The sequence below is a fragment of the Myodes glareolus genome, chromosome 15 (assembly GCF_982192425.1).
Source record: "Myodes glareolus chromosome 15, mMyoGla1.1, whole genome shotgun sequence".
Taxonomy (NCBI): domain Eukaryota; kingdom Metazoa; phylum Chordata; class Mammalia; order Rodentia; family Cricetidae; genus Myodes; species Myodes glareolus.
The window spans coordinates 29,471,206-29,487,635 of NC_142040.1; the positions used below are offsets into that span (position 1 = coordinate 29,471,206).

General features: G+C 42.3%; 1 long non-coding RNA gene across 1 annotated transcript in view; it reads right to left on the reverse strand.

Annotated features, from left to right (window-relative positions):
* The window catches only part of LOC125406031 (uncharacterized), a 56,034-nt gene that overhangs the window by 20,022 nt on the left and 19,582 nt on the right, over positions 1 to 16,430 (reverse strand). The window contains exon 2 of the long non-coding RNA XR_014997199.2: positions 12,939 to 13,004. This is a non-coding gene — a long non-coding RNA (uncharacterized LOC125406031). The remainder of the gene's footprint in view (positions 1 to 12,938; positions 13,005 to 16,430) is intronic.

The window sequence follows — 16,430 nt, forward strand, 5'->3', positions numbered from 1 at the left end:
TGGAACCTTTCATCCACAACATTTCATCTCCCTTGGAAACAAAAACATAACCTCTCCCCCAATGCAACATATTGCCTGACTTTCATTTTGAAGTTAAGACATTTGTAAAATATATAGGTTGGTTTAATGCGCTTGAGAGATGGCTCAGAGGTTAAGAACACTGGCTGCTCTTACAGAGGTCCTAAGTTCAAGTCCCAATCAACCACATGGTGACTCACAAACATTTGTAATGAGATCTGTGGCCCTCTTGATGAAAAGACTTGGTCAGTTGTCCTTATCAACTTAGACCATGACACACAATATGGACAAGTTCAATAAAACCACTGACCATACATACCTCAGCAATAAAAAAAAGTCTCTTAGCAGCTGATTTTTTTGTACACTACTACCATTTTAAAAATTCAAAGTTAACACGACACCATATAGGATCCAGACTCCCTGTATATTTTCCATCTTTATATGTCTTTTAAAAATTAATTTGCTCTCTCTTTAAAGACTTTATACTTAATTATTTTAAACTATTTTTTTCTGATTGTCTATACTCATTCTTTTCCCTTAAGCCTACACACATTGTTAAACACACTGTAACCCATTTAGAGGTGTTTTGTTGTTGTTATTTGTTTGTTTTCTGTCTGAACCTGTTTTGCTGCTTATCTGTAACCCTTTTTGACTGCATGAGCAAAACCTTAAAGCTGCCGTGTGGCTTAGTTCATAGTATATTGGTAGCTCAAGCATGCAGCTGGCATGAGGGACATGAGACTAGGAAGCCACATTTGACTCCATTTGTGTGTTTAGAGCCTTTTAAAAAGCTTTCTCAGGTCTTATGTGACTATATATGGCTGGACGTTGGGCGCCATTTGTAGGCTGATTTTTCTGTCCCTCCTACAGCTCACAAATCATGACACAGAGACTTATTAATTATGAAAGCTCAACTGATATGTTAGACTTGTTACTAACTAACTCTTACAACTTAAACTTACTTATTGTCTCATGGCTTTATTTATTTATTTGTTTATTTACTTAAGAAGGGTTTCTCTGTAGCTTTGGGGCCTGTCCTGGAATTAGGTCTTGTAGATCAGAATGCCTGTGCCTCCCAAGTGCTGGGATCAAAGGTGTGTGCCACCACCATCCAGCATCTTGTGGCTTTATTACCTTTATTTGTACCGTCCATGCTGCTTCCTCTCTATCTGGCTGGTGATTCTCGCCTCTCTACCCTTCTTCCTCCCCACATACTCACTGTTCCCAAATCCTGCCTAGCTATCGGCCGCTCATCAGCCGCTCAACCTTTTATTAAAGCAATCTGAGTGGCAAGTCTTCATAGTGTAGAAAAAGATTATTCCACAAGTGTGTATGTGCATAGGAGGGGTGTATGGTATGTGTGTTTATCTCTGTGTGTATTCATGTGTGTAACCTCGGGTGTGGATCTGCCATGACCCTTGCATGGAGGGCAGGGGACAACCTTGGATGTCTGTTCTTACCTTTCATTTAGTTTGAGGCAAGGTCTTTTATTGGCCCTTGAGCGTCCAGGTAATCCTGCTGTCTCTGTCTTCCATCCCAGTGCAGGAATGAAGGAATCACAGATGTAGCAACACACACACACACACACACACACACACACACACACACACACACAACCTCAACCAGTGTTACATGGGTTCTGGGGTTCTAGATGCAGATTCTCGTGCTTGCGTGACAAGTGCCTCACTCCCTCAGCCATCTGCTCAGCCCCTCAACCTATATTTCTGGCTTAAGGCTTTCCTTCACACGCCACAGGTTCAGGCTCTGGGTACCTGGGCATCTGTATCCAGTGTCCACTCCTTTGGCTATCACTGCCCCATACTTTAACTTGTGTTTTCCCATTTCTCAGATCAGAACTTGCAGGTAGGATTGCACAAATAGTCCTCCACTGGCCCGAAGAAGGCTGGCTACCCATTTTGGCAGCTGAGAAAGAGATTGTATAATTACTGAAGATTATACATTTCTTGTAATTTGCTGAACTCTCAAAATGCTCCAATGATAAGGCAAAGAGAAGGATCCTGACCTGTTCTGTCTTTTCAGTTAAGCACTTGCTGTTGTTTAGATGTATACATATCCAAGGGCTATTGGCCTCTGACTTTGTTGTAGGAGGTGATATGAGCTCAACAAAATGAATGAGAACTGTGTGTTGTAAGCACGAGACATTATTTCTGTCAAATTTGGCTGCCAACAAAATGCCAGGCAAATTAGAAAATAATAGCTACCATTGCAAATGAGAATAAGTAATAAAATAAACTTTTTATGCCTGAAGAAAAGCTCTCCCTTTGCCTTAGCAGGGCAGCACTGGGACCTTTGCTGGGTCTTGGTACCAGGAATCACATAAACAGTCATTTACACGCACTAGGAATCCAAGTGTGCTCTTTTCCTGGGGTCTGCATCCTTTACCTTGACAGCAATAGAGAAAGTGTTTTTAATCAGATTTATTTTATACACAGCAATTGCCTGTTTTGTCAGCAGGAAAGAAACCCAGTCAAATGGATATTCTCCTAAAAAGCAGCGTAAGCAGTTTTAAAATTAAATTGTACCTCGGAAGACTCAGCTTTCTTCCACTTCTCCCGCTTCCCCCAGAACTCACCGCACAGACTTGGCACTGTTCTGCCCCCCATTGTTTAGCGCGCTGGCAGGAACCCACGGGAAGGAGAAAAGCTGTTGTCCCATTGAGCTCTGATGTGTATGCTCAACCCCCCATTTAACGTCTTAAAGAAGCAAAGGCCTCAAGTAGATTTAACTTGTCTCCACAGTACTTCCTGCTCTTTCCCGGCTGTTCTTGGGAGAGAGTCGAGACAGGGCCCTGAAGGCGTATCACAGGGTTTATAGAAGGTTGTCCCTTTAGGGCTGGAAGGTGTCCCAAACTGGGATGGAAAATCATGGAAAAAATACATCACAATTACAGAGGCCATTAAGTGGGAGACCCAGAAATTTAAGAGTGTCGATGCAGTATACGTTTGAAGATCAGTATAAAATCAAGGCCAAATCTGAGTGTGAAATTATGGATATCTATGCCATAGCTCAAAGAGAGGGAGAGGAGTACAGGGTGTGGGGAAGGTCAGAGCTCAGGGGTATTGCCCTTACTTGTCCCCTTCACCTACATTCTGGGATGAGCGCAATCTGCCTTATCCTTCCTATTTCCCTAAATACCTTCCCAGACATACCCAGAGAAACATTTAATTATCTGGGCCTGCCTGTAGGCCAGTCAAGTTGATAAAATTAGCCACCACTAGGCTTGGGCGATGACTCAGTAGCTAAACTGCTGCTGTTTAAGCACAAAGAATTGAGTTTACATCCCCACCACCTACGCAAAAGTCAGGAATGGAGGTGTCTATCTATAACACCAGTGTTGGAGGTGGGGCAGAGACACGGGGATCCTGGGGCCTTGTTGGCCAGCTAGCCTCAAAGAAAGCTCCAGATATGAAGAAGTTGTCTCAAAAAAATAAGAGCGAAGGAGAAAATATCCCAAAACCTCCACAAATGTAAGCACAGCTGGACAAATGCATTTGTTGTAGACACATACACACACACACACACACACACACACACAGACTCACAAATTAGCCATTACCGGAGGCAACAAGGGCATGGAAGCAGTGATTTTAAATTCATTGATTCAGTAAAATGCAGAACCAGGTAAGTTCACGGACAACACAGGTTGCTCTCAGACTGACGTGTACCCTGCCCAGCTTACTGCTGGAGAGCGCCCCCTGACCTCACAGCCCTCCAGTCAAAGCAGCTGATCTTGTTTGGCCACCATTGCACTGCCCCATAACACTCCTGTGTCTATCTGGACAGTCTGCCATGTGCTGGCCATGAACTTGCTTCCCTGTTCCATGCAAGAACCACTAGAGTGGCATTTGTGTCTGAACAGTGCATCCCAGAGCCTAGCAACATTTAACACAACAATTAACACAATCATGAACACACTGTTTGCTCATCCAGGGTAAGTCCTTGCACATGGACTAACTCATCCCATCCCAACTGCAAACTAAAAAAGTCCTATTATTTTTCCCTTCCACAGGGAGGAAAACTGAAGGTAGACAAGTCTGTGATTTTCTGAGGGCATACAGCTGATTAAGTGCTGGAGAGTTTGGCTGTGGAGTTCATGGGCTCAACTCCTTTGATATATGGTCTTCTAGGTTTCTGTCTGTTAATGGTTGTTTTGCCTTCTTTCCCCAATAAGGTATAGCATTCTGTGTTCTGACCACAAGGAAGAAAATAGTGAGTTGGCATTCATAATGGGGATGTCTACAGAATACAGAGTCTGTAAGACATATACATGGGTAGCTCCTAACACGGGGCACGTGTCTTGCCAAAAATAAAACTTATTGTAAATGTGATCATAGCAGCCAAGGCAGTACACAGCATTAGAACTGATTAACAAAGATAAAACAGACCCAAGTGCAAATGGGAACTTAGTCTCTGGAAAAGACAACATTTAGTTAATGTTAAAAGAATGTTTATTTAGTAAACAGTGCAGAAATATCCAGAAAACAAAACAACCAAAAAAGAAAAAAAAACCTGTAATATACCATACATAATGGGCTGCATAGCAAGATATATAAATTTGAAAAAAAAAGTATTGCCAGAAATTGAGGGGGACTCTGCTGGTAGAGTCATAGTTTGTAAAAGACCTTTGAAGAAGATAAAATCATAGGATTCATTCAGAGAAATGCTTACTTACACATAAGAAAATTCACCATATTTTACAAAAGGAGATGTAATTGAATTGAAATATAATAGGAAACGATTTAGTACATGAGTGTGTTAGGCTCTCTAGTATGTAAACGTATTTGCAAAATTTTCTATGTCTGTAATGCACCGAGAGGGCATCCTAAGGAAAGACAAAAATCTCACTAGAGACAGAGGACACAGAGCCTATCCCAACCATTTACCACCAAAACCATTTCAGGGCTGGAAAGGGTCTGAAACCTAGTGGTCATGGTCATCATTTGTTAGAAATAATTATATTAGACACTGTTGTGGCTTCCAAACGTATCGGAGCCTTTGTGGAGACAAGGGGACAGGGCAAGGGTAGTTTGCGGTGAGAAGATGAGAAGCTGGATCTCTAATATCTATTAGAGAAATATTATAAGGAACGAGTGTGGATTTATTTCCTGGCCCCCGCGGTACACGTGTAGTATATTTGAGGCTATTGGCATTAGGAGAGCACTCAGGCAAAGTGTGAAGACACAAAAAAGGAAGGGCCGAGGAGGGAATTGTGAAGGTCATGCTCTCTTACTAGGCCGACAGGAGAATACTCAGGTAAGGTGGTAGAGCCCTATACATCCAATCATTTCTACTGTCATTTTTGCTCACTCTTCTTACTTTGATTGACAGCGGGCAGGAGATGTACCCTAGGACCTTTTCTTTATTCTGTTTTCATGTTTCCTCTTTAGCTCTTTTCTCCCAGGAGCAGAATCTAGGGACAGATTCTAGAGGCACTGCTTGAGTTCAGATTCTGGCTGTATTATTCGCTAGGTGTGCAACATCAGGCATATTTACAGAATCCCTCTGCGCTTTAGTATTGCTGTCATGAAGATTGAGTTAATGCAGGCTATCACTTATAATATTAGCATTAGGATTATTGAGTTACTGCAGGCTTATCACTTAGAATACTCAGCATTAGGATCATTGTTCCTAAACAGTCCCCATGGTTCTAAGCTTTGAGCACTGTATTATTTGACTTCAGTGGATCTCAGAAAAACTCTTAGTAGTAGATCCTCTAACTTTTTTCTTCTTGCCTTTTACAGATGGAAAAGATGAACTTGTCAGGGCTCAGAATGTAGCCACGTGTGAAGCAGGCAGCAAGAGATACAGCCACAAATCCTGACGGTGTCTGCCTAGCCCCACCGCTCAGTTTTAAGTCACTCTGCTTCTCACATGATCAGTGCAAAAGAGCATCTTGTTTACACAGCATGGCATAAGGTCACAATGTGACCTGGGTATCTTTTTTTTCTCCCAAAAGTTATCTACAGTTATATTCACTTACTCATAAAGAAATCTCACATGTTATTTTTTCTTCCACCTCACAGGATATTTTACTTTGTGGAAGGATGCTCCGGGTCTTCTGAGGTGTCAGTTTCTAGAAGTATCCTTTAAGATCTGGACCCATGTCATCCTTCCACCACAAGTAGTCCCTGGTAGACGGAGAATGGAAATACATCTATGTACACATCTTACAACCCACACATCACTGCAGAGACTTATCCCAGCTCTCTGAGTAGAACTTGCTAATTTTCTTCATGGGTCCACTTGAAAAGCATTTTTCTTTTCTGGAGGGTGGATAATGTTGCTCCCTTGAGGAATAAGTTTCTAAATGAAAACGCCAGTGCCAGGCGTAGCCTATCGCCCTATGAATTGCTTTTCAGGGATCCCCCATGTGCTCGCAGACAATATAGACTATTGCCATTGTTCTGGTTGCCCACCAGAGCTAGATGACTTTTTGCTGAAGGATCCACATAACTTAAATCCAGGACACAAAGATGTCCAGCTGGACCTTACCAGGGAATATTCTTCTTGATGGCTAGCATTCTCTGTGCAGGAAGATCCTATTCAGGACTCTGAGGGAGAGGAGTCATGAACGGTCCTCCTTCCCAGCTGTGAACACTTCACACTACATATCTGCCAGGCAGGATATGCTTACTGGTACGATTGTGGTATGACTGTTTTGGGGGATAATCAATTGATTGCTGATTGAATTTGAGGTCTGCTCCATGGGAGGAATACATGCCTGGTAGTATTGACCTGCTTACATTCATGTATTTGAAGAGGTCATGGACTATAGGGGGCTATTTACGGTGAATGCTCTGCTAAATGGACATAGTCAAACTGCCTTTTAAGCATTTTTTCTTAACCCATAGATTAAAGTTAGTGCTACTCTCAGCCTTGGTTAGGGGAGCTTCTTGGTGCCATGGGTAAAGAGTGAATGCAGACACTCGAAACTGGTTCAAGTACCGCAAATAGGTGACTATGGAGGGCTCGGTCCTGATTGGGACATTTATGTCACATTCCCCAAGGCCACAGAGCATTGTGGAAGAGGAAGCTATGGGACTCTAACACGGGAAGATAAGGAGGGCTGTCAAATGTTGTCTACCATCAAAGACACAGCTATTGCATACTGGGTAGCTGTGCTCACCCTCTTAAGAACTGCACAGAAAAGATGGGGAACTCAATTGGAAGAAGGAGGATCAACAGGGCTCAGAGGCATATAAGAGAGGATAAGTTAGGTGATTGGGATCATAATACATTGTATAAATTCATGAAATTGCCAAAAATTAAAAATAGTATTTTTTCTCATTCTCTGTGTATTATGGATGTTACCCTTTATCTCCTGTCTAGTCTATCAAAACCAACACTCTGTATTTCATGCCTACACGCGTTTCACCCCACATGTGGTAGGTCAGCAGCTGACCTAGGCTTTGGAGAAGCTGGGGAGAGGTGGGTTTTGTTTCTCATTTTCTCTTTGTGATGCATTACTTCCAACTACCCGGAGGCTGTTTGCGCTGTGCTGTCTCTAGGGGACTCTCACTTCTCTTGCCTGGAGCTGCCCTGATTCTCTGGTCTGGGCTCACGAACAGCTCTAATTCAATTTACAATGCAGTTACATAACTGTTCCCAGTCTCCAGTTGACCTTGATGTCAAGTAGCGGTCAAGTTGTACCAGTCCAGAGAAAGTGGGAGGACTCTCTGGTCAGCCCTTGAGAACATTTTCGCTGGGGTTCTGGAATGGAATGTGGCACAGCAAGGCCAAACCCGATCATTAAATTTTTCGGAAAGGTTGGAAAGTAAGAGATGTTGATTTTTGAAGGATGAACACTGTTGACTTTTAGGGCACACCGGTGACACTTGGGGTTCCGCTAGTTGTTCTTTGACCAGAGAGGAAGGAAAAGGGCCTATCTTCTCCCTTCATGCACTGCTGCAAGCAGATGAGCCTTTTGGCCTCAACAGAAGTTCTCCAAGGAGCCTTGAGCTTGGAAGTCACCCCAGGATAGACTTCCAGCACATTCTTTTCCCAAGTCCTGGTTCTACTCAGTTCTAAATAGTGGAAGGAATAACTAAGTTTTGATACTGGTCTTAATAAAACCTGAGAGCCAGGGGTTTCAATAAGAATGCGAAAATGCCAACTAAAGGCTCATGAAATTGTCAAACATTCAGCGTGTATGAAAGTTCTCAGGGAAGAGGCCCTTTATTTATGCCGTTCTCTTTTGTCTCTTCACACTATGAACAACATCCAACATGGACAAGTCCTTGGAATATTTGCTTAATGAAGCATAACACAAGGCATAATACTATTTATGAGGTTTGGTAACTGACCTTTTTCAAGTCAATTTGGCAAAAGCAATTTTCTGGGGATTTTTGGATTTGATTTTCGATGTCTTAATCTTATTTGAATTCTATACAAAAATAATGCTAGATGAATATTGTACAGAGGTACACACAGGTCCAAGTACATGTAGGTATGATTTTTAAGTAAAGGTTTTCAGTGCTTGGGATTGAACAAAGGACCTTATACATGTTAGGCAGGTGCTGTGCTACTGAGCCCTGTCTCTGACTTTATAAAAATCATGACTAATGGTCATTACTGGTAGCTCACCTGTAGCAAACACATAGTAGACTGTGAAGTCTAGAGACTTCAACACAATTCTTTATCAGCCAAATTGCAACCAATGTTCTGACTGTAAATAATTATGAATCTTTCAAATTCCTTACTTCTATCCTTTATGATAGTCTAAATTTTCCTAACTGTCATTGGTATGCTCAATAGTACATTTTAGAATTGATGAAAACCAATTTGAAATCAAGGGCTTATTATTTAGTAACTTAAAAGAAAGTTTCTACACCAAATAATTTCTTGAATATTTTTCCCCAAAAGGAAGAAATATGTCAACACATAAACTGTTAGTTTGTCTAGCAATGCATAGCCCAGAAACAAGCACATGAGAACCACTGAATCAATGTCTAATTAACTAAATTGAACTAACTGGAAATGAATAATTTCCTGCATACTGTGTATTAGCATACGCACAATAACTTCAATGTATCATTTTGAAATAAACATTTTAAATAGATGACTTTCTTCATAAAACCTTCAATGTTGACAAAATATCAAAGAATTGCCTACACATTCTTTCTGAATAAAAAACAAGTTTAAACTTGTCATTCCAATTTAGAGACCCAAAGGAATTTCCAGATATGTCAAGTCTTTGAAGCAAATGGTGATGGTCTTCTGGTAGATTTCGTTTCCAAAGATCTCTCCACTTCAAAGCATATCAGTTGCTCAAGCCTTGCTTTGCAGAATCCCCAATACCCACACGCATCTCATAACGTCCCTTCTGTTTGCAATTTCAAAGGATATTTCATGACAGCTTGTTTGTTTGTTTATAGAAATGTCAAGTCACTCCGCACATTGCAATACAGAATGCCCGCTCCTCATAGATCTCAGGCGTGTCTGCATGCCTTGGAATTGTTGCTTTACCGAGAGGTGGGGCCGCATCCACACAGTCAGACTGTTCTTAATTGCTTCATTTTCATGACACAGATTCTTACGAAGTATATTTTATTTGCAGCAGGGAAAGAGTTTTAAAACTTTATTTCTACTTCACACTGAAAATAAGTGTGAAGAAAGCAGATGGAAAATAATGAGTTTCTTCAGTACCATGTTGGTGGCAGAAATATTATAAAAAAATACCTCTACCTTTTCTACATATTTCAGCAATGTCAAAATTCTTCTTTGAGTGAATTTGACTCTTGTTAGCTACCTGCCATTCCTGTTTGGGTAGACTAGATCACAGATGAGATGCTATCACACTGCCCAGAGAGTGATTATCTTAAATATGGATAAAATAAACTGTTTTCAGTGTGTGTGTGTGTGTGTGTGTGTGTGTGTGTGTGTGTGTGTGTGTACCAGGGACTTAACCTAGGTTCTTCCTTCTACATGGAACTAGCCAACTCCTTCGCTGCTCATCTACATCCTCAGCCTAAGAGTATGACTTCTGTCCTCTGTCCATCCTCATTCCCTGCCTGGATACTCACAAAAAGAGTCCTTAAAAAAAGGAAATGCTCAGTGGAAACATAAACAAACAGTAACAACAAAACCCCAAATAAATGAACAAACCCCCTCCAAGAATAACCTTGAACTAAAATAACACAAAGAAATAATGGATTACCACAACTAAATAGGTTAACTTAGAATAAGAAATGACTGAAGAAAATTAATGTAAGATGTCTAAATAGCTATTAATTTAGATGTGAGAATAACATGAGACTTATATGTTGAGGCCCAAAATAAAAAGATTACACCTAACTGAAAATTAGGAGCCATCCCCAAACCTCTGAATCACTCCTAATTTTCCCCAAGAATTGCTTTGCAGAGAGATGAGATTCTACTCTCTGAGAAAGCGCACCCCCTATCTGCTTCGTTTTCCTTTGCCTTTTTTCAAGTTGGGATTTGGGTAACAAAGGAAGTTTATCTCCAATCTTTCAGGTTATTTTGATATTAATTGATTAATTTTCTATTAATTTTGTGTATGTCAAGTTCCACAGACTGTGTGGAGGTCAGAGGATGACTTGTGGAAACTGGTTCTCTCCCTCTACCATGTGGGTCCTGGGGATCAAACCTGGGACTTCAGTCTTGGCAATGAGTGCCTTTATCTGTCGAAGCAGCTGGCCAGTTCTTTGTTTCAAAACATATTTGTCAATTAATGTTCATGTGTATATGAAACATAAAGCAAATATTTAGTAATAATTATTGGATCAGATGCTGTCATCTCCAAACTGAAAGGGAAATGACTTTAAAGGAAGAGGTTGAAGGGATTCATTGTTGAAGAGATGTTGAAGGAATACGTGATCCCTGGACTCAAGTCTCTGAACAATGTATTCTTGTTTCCAAGTGCAACAGGGCAAGAGGCAGGTTGAGCTAAGGAGGGTGACAAGGACAGCAAGCAAGTCTATTTGACAAAGTGAGTGGAGTGTTATCAATCCAACACAGAACCCCTTTCAAGCCAGCCATCTTTAACTCTTTGGAGGGGTGATGATTTGACCTTTGATGGAGTTTACGTTTGCCTTTGGTAAACAAAAGATTTACTTTCAATAATGCTCCAAGGTTTAGAGAAGAAAATTAAATTGTGAATGTAAATTCATGAAATACTTAGGAGACAATTTTAGTTCATTTGAGTTTTAAGGGAGTCTACCTGTATTGTTTGTAGGCTAAGAACGGAGTCAAAACAGTATTCAAAACAAACAGCATCAAAACAAAAAGACAAACTCAGGCCAAGGTTGACCAAGTTTTGACTTTTCAAAGAGTGGCTACCACTCTCCTGTTCCACACCTTTCCTAAACGTATATCTATGATTCTACTTATAATCGAATCCCTGCCAGTGGAGGCTTGGGCAGCCAGCTCTGGCTTCAAGTTATAAGAGTGATCAGGCAGGCTCGAGGTAGTCAGCAGGTAGAGGTCCAAGTATGATTATGTCTATATTGATAAAAATTAAAGACTTCAAGCAGCTATGTAGTTAATACTCCTCTCACTACATGGCTTTAGCATGGATGCCACTTATATAGAGATATGATTAACAAACACGCACGTCACATATGTTTCAGGTAATCTCATATATTTAATGCCTACTTTAGAAGAAATCTTGGCTCTATCAGGCAATCATTTCTTTAAAATGCCTTTAAACTAGTACAAGATAAAGTGCCACAGTTGTGTGGCGGTTAAGCATACTTTTGAAATATCTCTAAAAGAAAGGAATGGGGCTGAGCAAAGCTAACAGTATTTCAGGGATGATAAAAAAATGAGAATAGGGGATGTGGCTGGCGGTATGTGGTGAAGCCATGGTAACATATCATGTGCATATTTGAAGTGTGGCACCCAGAGATGCACATGTGCAGTGTAGAACAGATAACGTACAGTGTGCGACACAGAATACAGCACCTATGTGCCTTCTTCATGGCTTAGGCAGATAGCTCTTCCTGAGAAGCAGTGGCAAGGTGGGTCGGAGACGGGAAGGGGAGATGCATCGGGTGATGGTCAGCGAAGAGAATGCTCTTTTCCAATAGAACAGTCCTCCATCTTCTCCCGGGGTATTTTCATATCCTGGGACGATCTCACAGGCTAACTAGTGGCTCTTCTCTGTTGAGATCTGTGTTTACAAGGATCGTGAAGTGTGTGGCGATCAAGGAGCATGACAGACTTCACAAGGCCCTTGAGTGGGCTTCACCCCTAACCTGGAAAATGTCTGTTGTGTTTTATGATGATGGATGAACACTGACCAACTACCTCTCACCCAGGGTGACTCACTGAACTTATGCTTCTGAAAAAAAAGGAAGAGCAAGAGCGTGAAAGAAACTGTTTGAGAGGGGTAGAGCCATTTGCAAAGAAAACCAAACGGAAAAGCAACCAAACTCCATGTAGCAACTCTCTTCTTAGGAACTAATTAATCATGCTATCCGGGGGAGCGTGTCTAGCACTTGGCTTCCTGAAATCTAAAAAACAAGTAGAATCATGAAGAACAGAGTGCAGTGCGTGGCAGGTGTTTTTCTTTACTCTTTATACCCATAGTTGAATTTGTAAAACCAGGCAAAGTGTTTAGGCATTTTTTTTTCAGCTCTGAACTATGGCACCGTAGTTTTTATTTAGATTGTATTTTGTATTTAAATATCTTTTCTTCAAAACCACAACAACAAACCCCTTAGTTCCGGGTTGCCAGCAACACTGAACTTTTGGGTCACAGTGACAAGCAAAAATGTGAGTAAAAGGAACCCATGGCATGGGGGAGGGTGGCAGACACTGGGAGTTAAACTATGCCACAAATCTTTTTGGTTTCACTTTCCCTTGTGACCCTCCTGCCCATATTGTAAATTTTCTTGATGAAAATGGTGAGCCAATCTGGACACAGGGAAATCTCCTACCTGGACGTGAGAACTCACGGGGCTTTCCTCAATCCGGAGCCTGCCATGCAGTACCCTTCTCTTCGCCTGTAAAATAATGATGGCTCATTTGAAGACCTATTGTTCGCAGAGTTAAACAGGGCGATGAATGCCGGCTGTGTAGCCAAGTGCTTAGAACGGCTTCATTACTCTGCTTATTCGCGGTTCCTCGTTCCTGTCAACCCCTCACCCCCAGCTAAACTGCCAAGAGGGGTCCTGAGAAATGTGCTTCTAACCCGTTGTTCCTCCTCGTCTTTGCTCTCTCCCTGATGATGAACCCAATCGCATCTGCTCTACCTTTCCTTCTGATTTACTTTACCTGTCTACTGGGAGAGACACAGTGGAGACAGCAGCCTAGGTGCGAGCAGGGCGCCAAAGCCAAGCGAGGGGGTGCGGAACGCGGCTGCCAAACTCCATAGAGGACTCTCTCCTTTCTCCTGTGCTAAAGGAATTGCGCACTACAGGGCTGACTTCAGACTTCAGTTTTCATAGAAGGGGTTAATTTATCTCATTCAGGTAATAGGCTTCCCACGTGTCTCTTCCTGCAGTCTTGTCATTCTGATGGGAGGGTTCTCTCTTCCGCGGAGTGTAACCATGTATATTATATATATGCATTGGGGTCGGGGGGGGGGGGGGGGGGGGGACAAATTTTGTCAACTTTGCTGAGATGAAGATTTCCTGTGAAGACCTGTGGAGACCTGTGGAGCACTATTTTGGTGTGTCCGTGGAGGTGTTTCAAGAGAACAGCTTGCGGGTAGCAGACTTGATAAAAATGATCTGCCCTCAACAAAGGCAGATGGAAGCATTGAACAGGGGCCTGAAAGAAGAAAAGCAGAGGATGTACACGCATGTCTGTTTCCTATTTGTGAACTGTGAAAGGCTGGGCCCCCTGACATTTGGACTCTGCTACTGAAAGTGTAAACTCCCCAAGTCCTCAAGATGTGGGCCTCACACAGAGTTACAGAACCTGCTTCTCTGAGACTTGCACTGTGCCAGGCTCCTGGGTCCCTAGTTCACTAATCAACCTCTCATGCTTATGTCCCTAAAATATATCCCAATGGCTCTTGCTCTCCGGAGGACCTTGAATAGCATATAATCCAAGGTTGACCCATCTATTCAGAAACATCTTCTGGTTAAGTATAGGGAGCCCAGTGCTAAAAAAGTTCAAAATTCCCCTAGGAAACAACAAAAGTGAGCTGCTCTTAAAAATGAGATGGAAAAGGGTGAAATTATAGGTCAGAATATATAATAATATATACTATCAGCATGTTAATATTTTAAAGAGGTTTATTTGTTTCAGGCCATGTGCATGAATGCACATGTATGTGCATGTACCACATGCTTGTGGAGGTCAGAAGAGGGCAGTGGATCTCTTGGAAGTCCAGGGATGGGAGATTGTGGGCCCCTGTGTGGGTGCTGGGGACCAAATCACATTCCACTACAAGAGCAGCAAGCACTGTTAACTTCTAAGCCATCTCTTCAGACCCTAATGGTATGCTCTTCTTTATACCTACACTAGTATGAGATAAATTTACTGCCTTATTTTGAGAGGCTTACCAAACAAAGATTCTCAAAACCCATAAAGATCATAGCATGGTCAGAGGCCAAGCTCTCCCCAACCCTCTTGTTCTGCTCAGGAGCACCAGGCACGCCTGTGTCGGATGTTCATTAAAGCAAACCTACCTTGATATTGATCTGATGTATATTTCCTATGCAATGCTTTCTAGGCATCTGTAATAAACATTTGCTGTCCATTCACAAACCACCTTTATGGTTTTCTTTATTTCCCTTTACCGTCTATCTACTATCGGTACTTTGCAGCTGTTCTCTATCAAGTTAAAACTAGTTGGGAGCAGAGGTGTTTTAGTCTTTCACGTTTCCTAAAAACTTTGTCCAGATGGTGATGGAGACCGTTTCCTGACTTCCCGTTTCCTCATGTCTCTCTTGGAAGTTTTTTTGGTTGGACTTTATTTCCATTAGAAAATGAAGACTTGTTTGGATTCCAAGGACTTTAGAACCAACCTCGGGTTGTGCAAATATGGAGCCTTGGCTTCAAAAATAAATTGAGCTCTAACAAAGTCCTCTTTCCCATGGTCCTTTTCCTGTCCTCGGGCGCAGTGATCCGTTAGTGGTGTGGCACATTTCTAAGGCATTTCACCAGGACTTAAAATTTTTAAACCTATATGCCTGGATCTGAGAGTCATAAGGCAAAGACCCAGGTTTGAAGCATGATCATGTAATACTTGGTGACGATTTCAAGATGAGTTATACCCCTACATTTATATGAATGTCGCGTTGGAATCAGGTTATTGCCCATGTGATTAGGTAAGCTGAAATCATTCCGGTGGGCCCAGGACCACTATCACTAGTGCTTTATAAGCAAGGGAGATTTGGGCACAGGCACAATCACTAAGGGGAAATGCCACACGAGGAAGAAGGCAGGGAACAAACAAAGAGCTAAAGATGGGCAACTGTCCAATTCGGTTTAGGCAAGAGTCACAGAATAGGCTCTTCCTCACAGCGCCTTATAGGAGCCAAAGCTTCTCTCATTGTCTTCGTGGACTCCTAGCCTTGCTTAGGGTTTCTACTGAGATGATAAAACATAACCCAAAATCAATTTGGAGAAGAGTCTATGTAGGGAGCCGTCCAGAGAAATCACCATTATAAGATGGCACCGGCGTTCCTCCAGCTTGGAGGTAATCAAGTCCTTATTTGGTATTGCTGTGTGGGGCTGAGCACCCTTTGCCTGCACATGCGCAATTGAGCCTTGTCCCTGGCCAATCCCGAGGCTCTGGGCATCAGTAGACTGGTATTTACCAATCAGGGCAGTACCCGAGTCCCCTCACCCTATTTAAGCAGATGCCACTTGGTTCTTGCTCTCTCTCGCTTTCTCTCTCTCTTCTTGTTCTCTTTCGTTTCTTGCTCTCTCTCACTTCCTGCTCTCCCTTTAACCAAGAGGCTCCAATAAAGTGTGATGTGTGAAAAATCCTCGATTCGTGGTCGTTCTTCCTTGCTGGTCAAGGGGTTCGCCACAAGTCTATTTCTCTTTTCCTTCCCCAGCACAGTTCATTACTGAAGGAAGTCAGGGCAGGAACCTGGAAGCAGGAACTGATGCACAGGCCATGGAGGAGAGCCGATTACCAGTTTACTCCTCATGGCTTGCTCAGTTTGCTTTCCTATATACTCTCACGATCACCTACTCAGAGACAGCATCACTCACAAATGGGCTGGGCCCTTCTACATCAATCGCTAATCAAGAAAATATACCACAACCTTGCCCACAGAACAATCTAGTGGGCCATTATCTCAATTGAGGTTCCCTCTTCCAAGATGACTCTAACTTGTGCCAAGCTGTCATGAAACCAGTCATCTTGAACCTCCACACCTGTGAGACAATACTTTGCTCCTGGCAGTAGCATTCATTTTGTGGCACATCCTCATCTCAGTCCTAGGAAGCTAATGTGGTCCTTGCAG